Raw genomic sequence first — 13,855 nt, forward strand, 5'->3', positions numbered from 1 at the left:
GAGGCTGTGCAGTTTACCTCCATCTGGGAGGTCAAGAGGAATGCAGTTGGTTGACAATGATTATGCTCTGGCTGATTAGGCTATGGGCTACCGCTGAATATTTAGCACTGATTAGACTAAGCCCTGTAAAGAGCCATGTGGCTCACTAACAAAAGGGACAAGCCATAGGGCAGGGAGAGAAAGCTAGTAATCAGCACAGGCTAGTTGAAACAGGCTGTCTCACACTTTTAGTGGCTGGATCAATCTGACGGTCACATTTCTATGTCGTGTTGAGCAACATTGTTTTTGTGCTGATATTACTGAGCAGTTTTTGTGAAGACAAACAACAGCTGTGAATAAATATAATTAGTTTTGACCAAACGTTGTAACATAATACAAAACAAAAAAAAAAAAATCATTACAGGGTAGAAATGAATCAGTGTAGACATTTATAACTATGGGGAATTTTTTACAGCTAAACTTTGCTTGTATGACAGGAAACAATCCGTACAATTCCTGGGAAGATAAGGCAAAAAAGAGAGAGACGTTAATAAATGATACACAAAATGGCTCCCCTTGATCCCCTTGAGGAAATGCCAGCACTTTATCCTCATCAGCGATTGTGATATTTACACAGAAACTGAAGTGCGCTCCTGATTGAAACCGGGTAGAGGGCGGATGAGGAAACACAGGGAAAGATGTCGAGAGAGAGAAAGAAAGACAAGCGTGGTGAAAGTGAGAAGAGAAGGAAAAATGACCAGGAGAAATGACAGCAGGGAGAGCTGAGGAGGAGGGTGTGGGGGAGAAGGAAAAACAGATGGAAGAAGGCAGGGAGACATGCACTTATTTGCAGAGGCTTTAACTGTCTTGATCCTCAATAAAGAGGTGAAACTGATTAGGTTTATATCAAACGGCTGCTTGTAACACGGTGCCTGTCGCTGAGAGCACAAATCACAGTCAAGTCAGGTTTTCCTTTTTTTCCATTTGAAAGAGCCAGCTCTCTCCTCACTTGTCTCTCACTCTCTCCTTTATTCAACGCTGCACAGCCTCCTAGAGCGCCGGCTTGTCAAGAGTGACAGATGTAGACACGACCACTGACCTAAATCACTCTTTTCCAGCACATTAACCCCCGTGCCCCTGCACCTTTAACGCAAAACACAAAACACCAACATAGGGAAACGATCCAACACAATGGACACACTGCACAATTAGAACGACCCACAAACCCCACCCTACTGTATTATCACCGCCCTCCCTGAATGAAGCCTATTCTTGAAATGCCTAAACAGGAGGAAAAAAAAAAAAAAAACCTCACAACGTCAGGCCAAATAAATCACCTTCTGCTGTTCCTAGAGGGAGTTTTTCTAACCAGTGTAGTGACAAAAAAAGATGTTGTGTGAGGAGGAGGGCAAAAAAAAAAAATTTTGTTCCACCAATATGGAAAGGATCAATAATACTTTAATTACTGTAGCCCATGTTTATGAAATGCAATAATCATTCATTAAAGATGCAGACAGCGGCAAGCAGGCGGCCGGCCGGGCGTCAGGGGTGCGTGCGAGGGTAGGTGAAGGGAGGGGAGGGGAGGACTGCCGTAAATGATTCATGGTTTGATATCTCTCCTGTATAATGGGCTCCTCCAGGGAGTTGCTGGGGCTCCACTGCAGCGACTGACTGCCTGCCTGGATGGCTGGATGGCTGCCTGGCTCACTCTGACTCTGCCCAGGCTGCTTTTGCCACCGCTGCCTGCTGCCCAAGATTAAAAAAAAAAAAAAAAAGAAAGCCTTGCCTACCACAAAAAGCAGCTCAGTGAAAACAGAGAGCGGGGATGTGCACATACACACATGAAAGGAAGCGACTTGATTCAATATCGTCTGACAAAGTATCTAGGGACATGCAGAGGGAGAGTGAAGGATGGAAGACAAGAAAATATCAAAATCCTTCTAAGGAGAAAACACTGCCTGAAGAGATACTGGCGATACTTGTAACATCTAATGGGAATATGGTAGCATTCTAAAGCCTCCTTCACCATCCTATCACCCCCACCCCACCCTGCACCTTCTCCTCACCCATGGAAAGAGAGTGAGGAAAAAAATGAAGAGATTAAGGTTGTAACGTGTTGGGCTAATCATAACATAGACAGTTTAGTGCCATCTCGCATAATTAAATGCTTTGCACTAACCACCTAATGCATACTAATTTGGAACAATCCACTCCTGGAGTTGGCAGACCATGAAGCTCCCTGCAAAGGAGGTGCTCCTTTCTCTCTCTGCATGTGTGCCTACATGCACACACACACATTGATTTGCACAGGAGTAAGGTGCTAAAGGTCAGGCCGTGGACTTGAAAGAAAAGGTCAAGCATTATTACAACATGACTAAATAAACAGGCTGCACGCAGCCCCTAGCCAAGCTGCTGTGGATGCTGGAAGTCCCTACCTACACGCCGTACTACCTGTCTGTCTGGCTGGTTGGGATTCAGCTTCATCCCTTGTCTTTATCCACATGTCCCTCCAGCTCTAAGACAGCTGACATGAGGGCTGTCATATCCTGCCTAGATTCTTATCCCCCGCTGGCTTTATTGCTCTCTTCCTCCTGAGTCACAAGCACACACACACACATATATACACAAAGAGCGAGCGAGCGAGAGAGAGTGAGAGAGAGAGAGAGAGAGAGAGAGAGAGAGAGAGAGAGAGAGAGAGAGAGAGAGAGAGAGAGAGAGAGAGAGGAAAGCAGGGCTGCTGGAGCGTGCTTTAAAGCCCATTAATATTAATTGCACTAGCTGGAGTGATAACACAGACAAGATGCCCCTGTGAGGGAGCCGGGAGCAGGCAGCCCCTGTTTTGTGTTAGCAGCACTACTCATCTGTTGGATGGCCATGGTGAGACGGCAGAATGATGAGCATTTCATCTTTGAATCGCTTGTTTTATATTCGAAGGGGTCTACCCTTGCTGGCGTGGGGAATTTGTGTTTGTGAGCAGTAACTGTGTGTGTGTGTGTGTGTGTGTGTGTACCGAGTGATAAAAACTAGGCAAGATGAATTATTAGGGTAGTGGCTACATCAACAGCAGTAGAAATGTGCTCCAAATAACACAGAGTGCTTAAGCGATCCTGCTTTTATCTCTCCTACTACTCCTGGCTTGGCTACCTTTTATGTCCTCCACACTGAACTCAATATTCTGTGAGCAATGAGCTTTGCTGAAGATGTAAATAATCTGCTGTCCTGGGGAAAGACCTTGCTTTCTCAGTACAGTGGAGTAAAAAAAAAAAAAAAATTACAAGCCGAGTTGAAGCATGGGTACTGAAGCCTATCTCAACCTCTTAGCCCCCCCCCCCCAAGTAGGAAAACCAGGAGGCTGTAAGGCATCAACAGTTGACAGCTATATCTCTACAGTCCTCCATTTTTAATTCACTCTGTCTTTTTTCCCTCTTTTGTCAATTGCTATTGAGAAGCCTGATGTGTTGTCATTACTGCCGCCTCACAGTAGTGGGTTTTTGCTGTACAGTTTTGTGCTTCTTTGCCGATTTCCCCCAAGACTCATCAATGCCCCATTACCAAGTCAAATCAGGTGGTGCTGCAGAGATTTGCCGAGAACCAGAGCTGCAAGTGGAGACACAGACACACACACACACACACACACATTAGAGGATTCTTTCAAGAAGCCTGGGAGGTTTTCCACCAATGGCTCCACAGGATCACGCACAGGGCGAGGAGGTGAACAGAGGAGAAATCACTGCTGGCTAAATGCTCGTGAGTGGTTTATGGCTCAGAGGGGCAGAGAGGGAGACAGAGATGTGGTAATGCATCTCTCTGACGCTCCTTTAAGCGGCCGACCAGATTGTAATCTCCTGGGCCCACTAGTCACACATTATTGTTTCTCATTTCACGTGACACAAACAATTAAAACACGGCAGTCGATTTCTGCGCCCCGTGAGCTCCCTTATTCTCTGTCTGCTCACAAACAAAATGTACACAAATCTAAAAAAAAAAAAAAAATCCTCTCATGCGACCTCCATCCTCCCCCCATACACCCACGTGTACACCCACAATCCCAAACTAAAATTCCCAGAGAATGTCACACATATTTCTCACTTTCATCGTCTTTATCTCTCCGCGGCAGCAAATACAAGGTGGACAAGCCCTGTGTAATGTAAGCAGCTACATTAGGAAGGTAGAGTGATAGAGAAGGAAGAGAAGAACGAGTGTGGGTTGGGGGTAAAGACGACGTGTCCTTTTAGTTTTCTCTGCCTGTTGTCATCCTCTTCACAGCAGCAGCTGCACAGGCAAGACAAAAAACTCTGGGGAAGAGTCAGGCAGAGGGAAAGAGAAAAAAAAGAAATAAAGCAGCATTGTGCATTGTTTTATGTAGAGATTTACACAAGCCTGTCGTTGATTAGAGGAAAAGACTGAGTGCTAAATACAGAGGGAAACAGGGAGAAGACAGGGAGGACTGCTGGTTCTCCAAAGAAGGGTCTCTGAGGGCTGCCAGAGGTGGTGGTGAATCTCTTCCCTGTGACAGAGCTGTCGCACTGAGGAGTGAAATTTAAACTCCCGCTGTCAGGAGAATTTTTTGGCTTTCATTACACCGAGCGCATGTTGTCTATGCACTTGTGCATGTGCACGAGTGTGATGTGAAGCCAGGCACCACCTTCTTCTGCTTACTACATTCGGTGTTTGTGAGCGAGTGCTGGCTTTGTGCCGAGCGGATCGTTTGCTTTGTGCCAAGAATAAAAGAAGAGACTGAAAAGTCTGACAGCGTTCTCCACGCGCTCAATCACAATCATGAAATCTGTGCACAAACAAAAACATCCCCAACCTTGATGAGAGATTCATGCGATAGCGCCGCACAATCTCGCCTGCCAATCGCGTTGGTTAAAATTAACCAGAGCAAAATCAACATGGAACACTGTTCGCTGGACCCATCCGGTTGGAATGGTTTAAAATGTGACAAGCACTTAATCAAGTCTTAATTTATAACTGAAGAGGCAGAGAAAGAGCTTTTGGGGGTTAGACTGGAATAAGCTCATCTTTACAGAGAAGCAGGCCTCAGCGATGCCATGCCAAATAGCATTTTCCTCATATGAGAAGGCGGTGAAACGGGGAGAGGAGGAGGAGATGGGGGGGGGGTGAGGAGGATTTGGCCTCCTAGTGCGCTGCTATGCCCCAGCTCGGCTAAGTGACAGTGAATCCTACAGTGAGTCGATTTGCTGCTTTTGAGTGCCCGGAAACCTGTCTGGCAGAGTGCTCGCAAGGGAGGAAGATAGATGGGAGAATGTGGGGACCGAGCCTCACCTCTCGCTGTCTTCTATTTGTCTGTTCATCCCTGGAGGCTTCTGGGCTGCATGGTACAACAAAAGGGGGGGGGGTGGCGACAGAGAAAGAGTTCTGCGGCCATCCACAGACAAAGCAAAAGCAGATAGGACAAGTTTACAGGTAAATAGTGAGAAGCAGCTGGCTGGGAGCTGAGGCGAGCTCGTGTTTCCAAAAAAAAATCAATCATGACTGACGCTCGCTGACTCCTGCACATCAACAAAGATGCGACTTATAGCACAGCATTCGCTTCACGGAGCATATATTATTTTGCAGGCCTATACGGCTTTTAGATACACAACCAATGTATTACTGAATGCCATGTTCAAAGACTGGCGCTGTTGCTGCACAGACACCCACACAAATAAATATCAAGTGTGCAAAGCAAGATTTAACCTGACTTTCAACTCCACAAATGATCACACAATGCTCTGTGTACATGGGCAGCTGATGACAGGAGTAATTTGCCACGTCGCTGATTTGAAAAGGAGCACTTGAAGATGACACAGAAAGAAAACTTTATTGTCATCTTAAAGAGGATCTATGAAATCAATGGAAAGAGATCAATGCTGTCTCTCCCTCTCTCCCTCTCTCTCTCTCATAGCACTTTACATAAGCGGCAATAACCATCACACAGGCCATCATGTAGCTCACCGATTTCCTGTGCAGGACTCCCAGACACCTCAAGGCAACAAAGCTTCTCTCACTCCATCAGTGCAACGGCCACATGCACAACTTCACACACATGGAATGAGGAGGAGGAGGTAGAAAAGGAGGGTAGCTGAGGGGGAGAAAATACCTCAGGCAAGCCCGAGCCAGATAGAGAGGGCTGGAAGGAAGGGAGGAAGAGAGAGAAAGAGAGAGAGAGGGGTTGAAGGCAGCTAGCAGAGCGTCTTCATTAGAGTATAGCAGCTAGTTCTGGAGCCGACTAGCCCAAGCACTGTAGTAAGAGCTGCTCATCCTCTCAGTTAATTAGGATTTCTGCTGCTTCATTTTGGGGCGAGGGACAGGATGTTGGAGGCTTGATTGCCTTTTATTTCCCAGTCTAGCGGCTCGGCTGCCTCTGCCGCTTTATTAACAGGAGATCGTGCAGATTTACAGCTCCGCAGCAAACATCAGTTTCAATAATTACAAGAAAACTGTTAGCGGGGACACAATGAAATACACACAGACACTTTTTTTTCTTCTCCTCTCTCCATCGTCACCACTCCAATATCCCTCCCCTCCTTCACAGGATCTAATTTCCATAGATGTGCCCTTTTCATGATTGTATATTATAAACACATTAAAACATGCATTGATTTGCCTCAGTCACACTTAGCACTTCAAACACTTTACGACTAATCCCTGGCCTGAAGGGCAAAGCAAATGCTGTGAATGTCACATTTACATTCAACATTCAAACCTCAGAATTTGTGTTGTCACAAAACAAAACGGATGAAAGACGATTTACGGCTGGCTAACCGCGGCGTCAGTCAGAATCAGAATAAACAGTATTTCCCTGAAAAAAAAATCCTTGCATGAATCAATAGGATAAAACATCTTTGGAGATATACAGGATTATAAGAATAAGTCCTCTTATTAGCTATATCTTTAAACACTGGCATCATGCCTGGAATTAGATTTTACGGGTTGACAAGTTACATGCATGAGACTGAACTGAATGCTGGTCTCAGACAACCAGCTACAACTGGGAAATAAAAGAAATCATTCTTTAAAGGCAACCAACATCAGATTCAGAACAGAGAACCACAGATTTCGTTTGAATAAAATCAATAATTGTGTTGACTTGCAGTGTATTGCCTTCCTGTCTTCTCATCTCGCTTGCTAATGTTTCTTTCATGAGCCAGCCCACTGCTGGTGACATTATAGCTACAGCACTTCCACAAGTCCCCAATGGATCGGTGAAAATGGTTGGCGTAAAACACAATTAGTACGGTCCATATGGCTGCTAGTGGAGGAGGAGCAGGAGAGGTCCCATGTGGTCTTTATAGAGGCCCGCTCTTTTGTTACCTTAAAGATCAAACTGTTGTCATAATAATGGGGCCATTTCAATTCTCGCCGCTCGGTTTTCGTAAAGCAGCGCTACTTCAACAGATCCTCACATTGTGGAAAGGCTCTTGGCAAATAAATTGACCAGCCTTGGCTGATAGCCTAATCAATAGCTCCTTCATCGTGATTAATGGCTCATATTGGATAATGGGGAAATTTAATGTGAGGGGAGCGTTACTTCCTCATTTCAGCGCTGAGCCCTATCGATTGGTTATAACCTCCCTTTTTGACCAATGGAATGTGCTGATAAGAGAGCAACGTGTTCGACCTATGTAAAGTGAGCACAGAGAAAATGATTTACTGTGCTTTAGACGCGTCTCATTCACTGATAGCCCTGTATGCCCGGCCTGACAAGCATTTTCTTGCCTGAGAAACGCAGACACCTTTTACTGAGTAGAAGCGAACAACAACAGCTTGAGGCAACAGATTTATTACAAATTGATCTATTAGATAGCACTGCTGTGCTTCGCTGTTTTCTCTCTCCCCCCCCCCCCCCCCCCCCCCCACCCTCTCTCCCTCTCTCTCTCTCTCTCCCTCTCTCCCTCTCTCCCTCTCTCTGACAGCCTTCCCCTGATGGTAGCTACAGTGTATCAGAGTGGAAGTGCTACAGTGGCAAATCTAAACCCAATCCTCAGAACTCATTTTCTCTGTGCTGGCTGCTGGAACAGGGGTACAGAGACAAGATGTCCATCCTTAAACCTAGTCGATCCAGCTCTAAGTCCCAGCGCCTAAACTGAAGGCTCAGCAGGCTCAATAGGTGCGCCTAACCTGCAAGGGCGAGCAAGGACACAGTTTACCGGAGGCACCTCGCAAACAGGAGAGTGGAAAGAGCCACAGTGTCACTGGGGTCACTTCCTTACGGCTGCATGAACCCTGAGCTCGCCACTGGCTTGCGTGCCGTCTCCATTAAAACATCAGTCACAGGTCTGGGCTCTGCACACAAACTGTGCCTCATGTGCAGAGTCACAACGTCAGTGCAATACTGGTATTAGTCACAGAGGCCACAGAGCACAACCAGCACATTGTAAAAAGATGTATGAATGATTTGTCTCATCCACAGTGTTAAAAATCAATGCCCTGCATACCCAATATTGTACAGGGAAAAAAAAACACAACATAACAAGCCATTACAGCCACTTTCATTAATGACAAAGACATGTTTGTCTGGATAATAGACATCTGTTATTGACACATCTCTCTATAAAACAATCAATTAAATCAACTGCAACTGATTTAGACTTGCTAATCAAGGTGGCTTCCTGATAATTATAACACACTGACTATATACCTTAATCACTGCGTCAGGAAACACAGTAGATCTTTACACTTCCCTAAGACCCAACACTATGGAGCTTAGGCTGAAACAGGTCTATTATTAGCCAAGCTAATGAGTGAAAACTCAGTCACCATTGCTGTGCATAATGGGTCCAATACATCGATGGAAACCTTAACTGGCACAAGCAGGAGCAGAATATGACATGTTCACTTACGCTTAAGGTTCAGCAAACAGAGCAGAGGGATTGGCAGGTTACACAGCCTATTTAACAATATATATTTGTGCTGAAAAACACTGCTGTCAATAGCAACAATGAGTGCTGAAAGAAAACTGCACAGACTCTATTGTGCTCCTCTCCTTTAATCACCTCCATCTTTCATCTGTGCTACAGAAGAAAAAGAGCGCACGGAGACAGGGGCTATTGGCTTCCGGATGAAGTAAATTTGTGTGTCGTTGAAAAAAAAAAAAGGGCACCATCTAAAGATGCTGAAATGTTCTAGGGAGATTGTATATGTCTATATAAACATCTTCAGGCAGGCAGCTGCAGGGGGTGCGCGCAGTAAAACACTGGCATGCATTGTTTGTGTTTCTGCACCACTAGCGCCATGCCGTGTCATTACATGAGGCAATCTCTTACCTAATCAGCACTGACACACACAGCAGCAAAGCACTCCTCCTCCTCATCTCTCTCCCCCTTTTCTCTCCCTCTCCTCAGGGGCCAGCCAGTTGATCCTACACCATTTCATTTTCCTCTTTTACTGAGATGGCAAATGGCTGACTGTTATTTTTGAACACTTTCAATTCATGCTTTTTGGCACTGTAACTGACTAAGCGCTATTATTAGCCCATCATGCCCAAATACTGGAAAAAAATCTTTCACGAATTGTCTCCACACTAAGGTGTGTTTTAACTAATAATTAATGAGATGCATGATCAATCTAAGAATGTGAAAGATGCTGGTTACAGAAAAAATATAGGTGATAAAAAATGATAAAAAAAAAAAAAGGATAGGAATCAGCCGTGCAATTGCTATCATCACAGCTACTTAATGTATTTGTTGTTGCTTCACAACTCTCAGAAATGTTAGCCAAGCATCCATTTCCAGTTTCCACACTCCATTGTACAATCTCTCACGTACATAAATCACAGAGGACGCTGAAATGTGGTGAGTTGCAACACTTTGCAGTCTCATAGCCTCAAACCCACATACAGAATTGAAGAAGGCAAATATGGAAAATATGGAAAGAACTTTTTTTGTTTTGCTTTTTTGCTGTACCTGCTGAGGACCTGCCGAGAGGCTGGCAACAACACAATACGCAATGTGTCTGATTAGTGAAGATGTGAATCTATGCCAAGCCAGCCCAACAAGACACTGACGACATATGCAGGATGAAGTGAGACTGGCTTCACCATGGCTGAGATCACAGAGAGAGCAGATTTGATCACATCTAGTACATCAAATACCACCAGCAATATGTAGCAAGACAGCTCACAATTGTTAACGCGGATAGCATTTGCCGATACTATCTCCTTGGCACAATTGTGGAGCTGCGGAGCTAGGCCCGAATCAAACAAAGATGAGATATGATGCAGCATGCTTGGATCTCCTCTTATGAGAGGTGAAGGGAAGCTGTCACAGAACAACACAAAACACATCCAGCATCTTGCCTCCTCTGCCTTGCTGGGATAAGCCAGGAAGAGGAAGGAGGGGGGGGGGGGGGGGGGGGGGGGGGGGGTTGCTTGCCTCATTTCTGCCAGTGTGCCCTGTGCGTGTCAGTCCAATATCTTAAAACAACACATGCAAGGCTTTGCTACAGCCAATTACCCAGCTCTTGGCACAGGAACTGAAAAACATCTTTGGAGAACAATAAAGAGGGCTTGGCTCACTGTGCGTGCTGTCAGTAAGTGCTGACAGATTGTTATTTTTAATGAATATACAGCACTTGAATGGCCCATCAAGAGGTCTTTGAGCGAACATTGCTCCTTTGTTCAGAGCATTAATTTTCTATGTAACACCCAGATATCTTGCAATGAAATTGATATCTAGCACTGTGAAGGAGAAAGCTAAATCAGTTTATCCACTTGCTGCCTTGTTGTCCTCTGCCTCCTCTTTGCAGCAACTAAGCATGGTCACTACAGTATAAATACAAGGCAACACGATTTCTTGATTACAAACCTGATGTCTAAACGTACCTGATTTCACATCATTTCCTGTGCAGGTCCTGGAAACCTGACTTTAACTGCTTACCCACCTCTCCTGCCAACATAATTTCATACTGTATATGAAATCCCTGAGCAAAACGGTCTCAGACAAAACAATAAATCAGCCTAATCACCTGTCTTTGAAAAACAATAGCCTTGCTGAAGGTAAAGTGTCTTTTTTAAAAAACACAGGCTAACCTCACCGATGACAGAGTAAAGCACCATCTCGTACACTGTGGCAACACAGTGCCTTAGAATACAGCATGAGAAGTAGCTCTGGGACTAGACCCAGGCACTATAATGGGGAATCATCTTTCATGACAATTCATGGTGAAAGAAAAAATGTAGTGACGGCATCTAGGTGAAAAACAGCGAGATGCCATTCAAGCGCAGCATGTAAACATTGAATTCCTGAGCATGTGTATTGACAAATCCTCCAACAAAGAGGTGTCAGGGCATGGTGAAAAGGGATTTTGTCTAGTCTTCCATTTGCCACATATTACTCACAGGGAGCTGCCATTGCTCAAATACACATTAGTCATTAAAGGAAAATAGCCGGGTTATTACACTTCTCTTATCATTACTCTGCTGTTACTACAGCCACTGAGCTAGATTAACATTTGATAGATGGGGGTGTGTCATTGGATATGTGACTCAAAGTAATTTTACCCACTGCTGCTCTTGAGATTCAAATTGAAGCACTATAAAACATCCTGACCTCCTCTGAACTAACCAGTTAATGTGGATTAAAAAGGACTTTGCACATTTATACAAAAAAAGCCACATAAAGGAACTCAGAATAGCATGAAAGAAACAAATGAAAAAAGATGAACACCACAATGTTCTGTTTCAAGCTATTTTAAATTATCCTCTTGGCTAAACCTAAAGAATTCTCCTTCTACAAAAACCATAAACCAAACAATAAGGTGCTTTTCTGTCAGAGCTGTGCTAAAGTAGTAATCAACATATAGCCTGTAATGGCAGACCTCTGTAACCTAACCTAGCAAGTTTACAGTCTAAGCGGCAATTAAAGAAATTCTGAATTGCAACCACAAAGCTGCTGGCAGACATAAAAGCCACTAAAACATCAGATGTGCTATATGTAAGATGTATGGAGCTCAAAAGTTTTATCAAGGTGCTGTTTCAGTCAGAAGCACATCGAATTGATACATGATATGTCCAGTGAAATCTAAAGTCTGATTGTACAGGTTGTGGTTTAACAGTTTGTATTTTTCCCACAGTTTAAAGAGGCAAAAACAATGCCACAGTATTCCACACAAAATATTGCTAACCATATGGCAGTATATGTGTGTGAGTATATGTGTGTGTGTGTGTGTGTTCTTACCTAACCTTCTGTTACTAAACCCTGGAGTGTAACAGACATTACAGACGTGGATAATGCGTATATGAACTTTGTTTTTCAGTTCAATGACTGCTCTCTACTTTGTCACGTCATCATCAGGAAGCTTGTACAGGTGGTAATGATAAGACAAACAAAGTACCAAAACCTGTCCAGGTTGTGCTTTTTAGACAAATTAAACATCATGTGGTGCTGAGCATACCCCCGTTTTACAAAACAATTTATCAAATATTTCCTTACACTCAACTTAATATTGCCGCACTTTTATGAGTAAGGAAATACAGGCTTTCTGTTGTCAGTGTTTACATTCTTTCAGTGGACTGTAAATAACTTGGCATTTATGGAAACAAATGTTTCTCACTCATCTGCTCACTGAGTATAGTGTATATTCTTAAGTCAAGGTGAATTCCACAACTGTGCAGGCATATGTAGTCTGTAAGGCACAAGAAAACGAACAAGTCAGGAATGACTCATAAGCCCTGAATAAAAAATAAATCACTAGCCTGTAATGGCTTTGCCTTTTTTAAGTTATAGATATAAAAATGGACATGGACCATCGTTGGAAGCTCATTCTTTAATGCATTTGATTTGGGGCCAAAGAAAGTCAGTGAATCCTCTTTTGTTTACTATTTTCAAACTTACAATTAATGATAACTTTGACCAAGCTCATGCCAAAATGCCACTTCACTGCTAAAAGCACAAACCCAGCAAATACTGCCATAACAGTACCTTCAACAGTCACTACTTCACTGGTTCTCAAATGTTTTGAACTGCTCAGCCTGCCAGAGGTGAAAAGTGTAAATGCCAATTCTGCTGGTTCTGTTTGTTGACAAATTTCTCTTGAGAGGGTTTTACAAGGCTTGCATCTTTGTTTTCAAAAGTCAACACGAGTGTGCCCTTAACCAATGTTCACCTTCTTTAAAAACAGCCCAGCTCAAACTGGTAAATAGTCGCAAACTATGAGCTAGATAACAATAATTGAGCACAAGTCAAGCACACAAAGACAGCAGGTTAGCTTCGACAGCTAACGTTTCCTCGAGCTAATGACAATAGCTGAATAGGCTCAGGCTACTCCCTGCAACAGAGGCACCACACTGGGTGATTCAAAATGGGAAACCGATTGCTATGAGGCACTGCAAGGTTACGTGCACATTAAAACCACAAAGCGTTTAATAAAATGAAGTCATGCCGTGTGTGCTGCATGTGCTCTGCGCTAACCGGTGTCAACGAACTGTGTGTATCCAGACATTACACTGCTCCTAGCTGGCATTCCCAATCAGTGCTAGTCACTGGCCGCTAGCCGCTAACGTTAGTCCATGGTAACCAGCAACAGCAAGGGGGAAAAAAGTCCATCAGCTAACGACCTAGCTGATGCTAATAGGCGAATTAGCCAAATAGCTAGCAAGCAAAAGTGTACGTTAACATTCCAGCGTTTACAAAGTATACCCTCATATATTTGACAATTCTCCCTCGTTTGCTGATGAACGTCAAAAGCAAAGAAGACGGATGGTTGAAGCTCACAACACTTACCTTAAAGAGCTTGATCTACAACATCTGTGATTTGTTTGATGAGAGACTGCAACAACAAACAATAGCAGCAGCAGCAGAAGGGGCAATTAGCCAACGTTAGTTAGCCAAGTGTCGCCACTACAGAGAGTAGCACAGCAGCTGCAATGCCA

At 44.1% G+C, this 13,855-nt stretch overlaps 1 protein-coding gene across 1 annotated transcript in view; it reads right to left on the minus strand.

Annotated features, from left to right (window-relative positions):
• rerea (arginine-glutamic acid dipeptide (RE) repeats a) overlaps window positions 1-13,855 on the minus strand; it is a 121,882-nt gene extending 108,027 nt beyond the window's left edge. Inside the window, exon 1 of the mRNA XM_041048748.1 lies at window positions 13,707-13,855. The gene's annotated coding sequence lies outside the window, so the exon portion shown is untranslated. The remainder of the gene's footprint in view (window positions 1-13,706) is intronic.

The sequence above is a fragment of the Toxotes jaculatrix genome, chromosome 2, assembly GCF_017976425.1.
Source record: "Toxotes jaculatrix isolate fToxJac2 chromosome 2, fToxJac2.pri, whole genome shotgun sequence".
Lineage (NCBI taxonomy): Eukaryota > Metazoa > Chordata > Actinopteri > Toxotidae > Toxotes > Toxotes jaculatrix.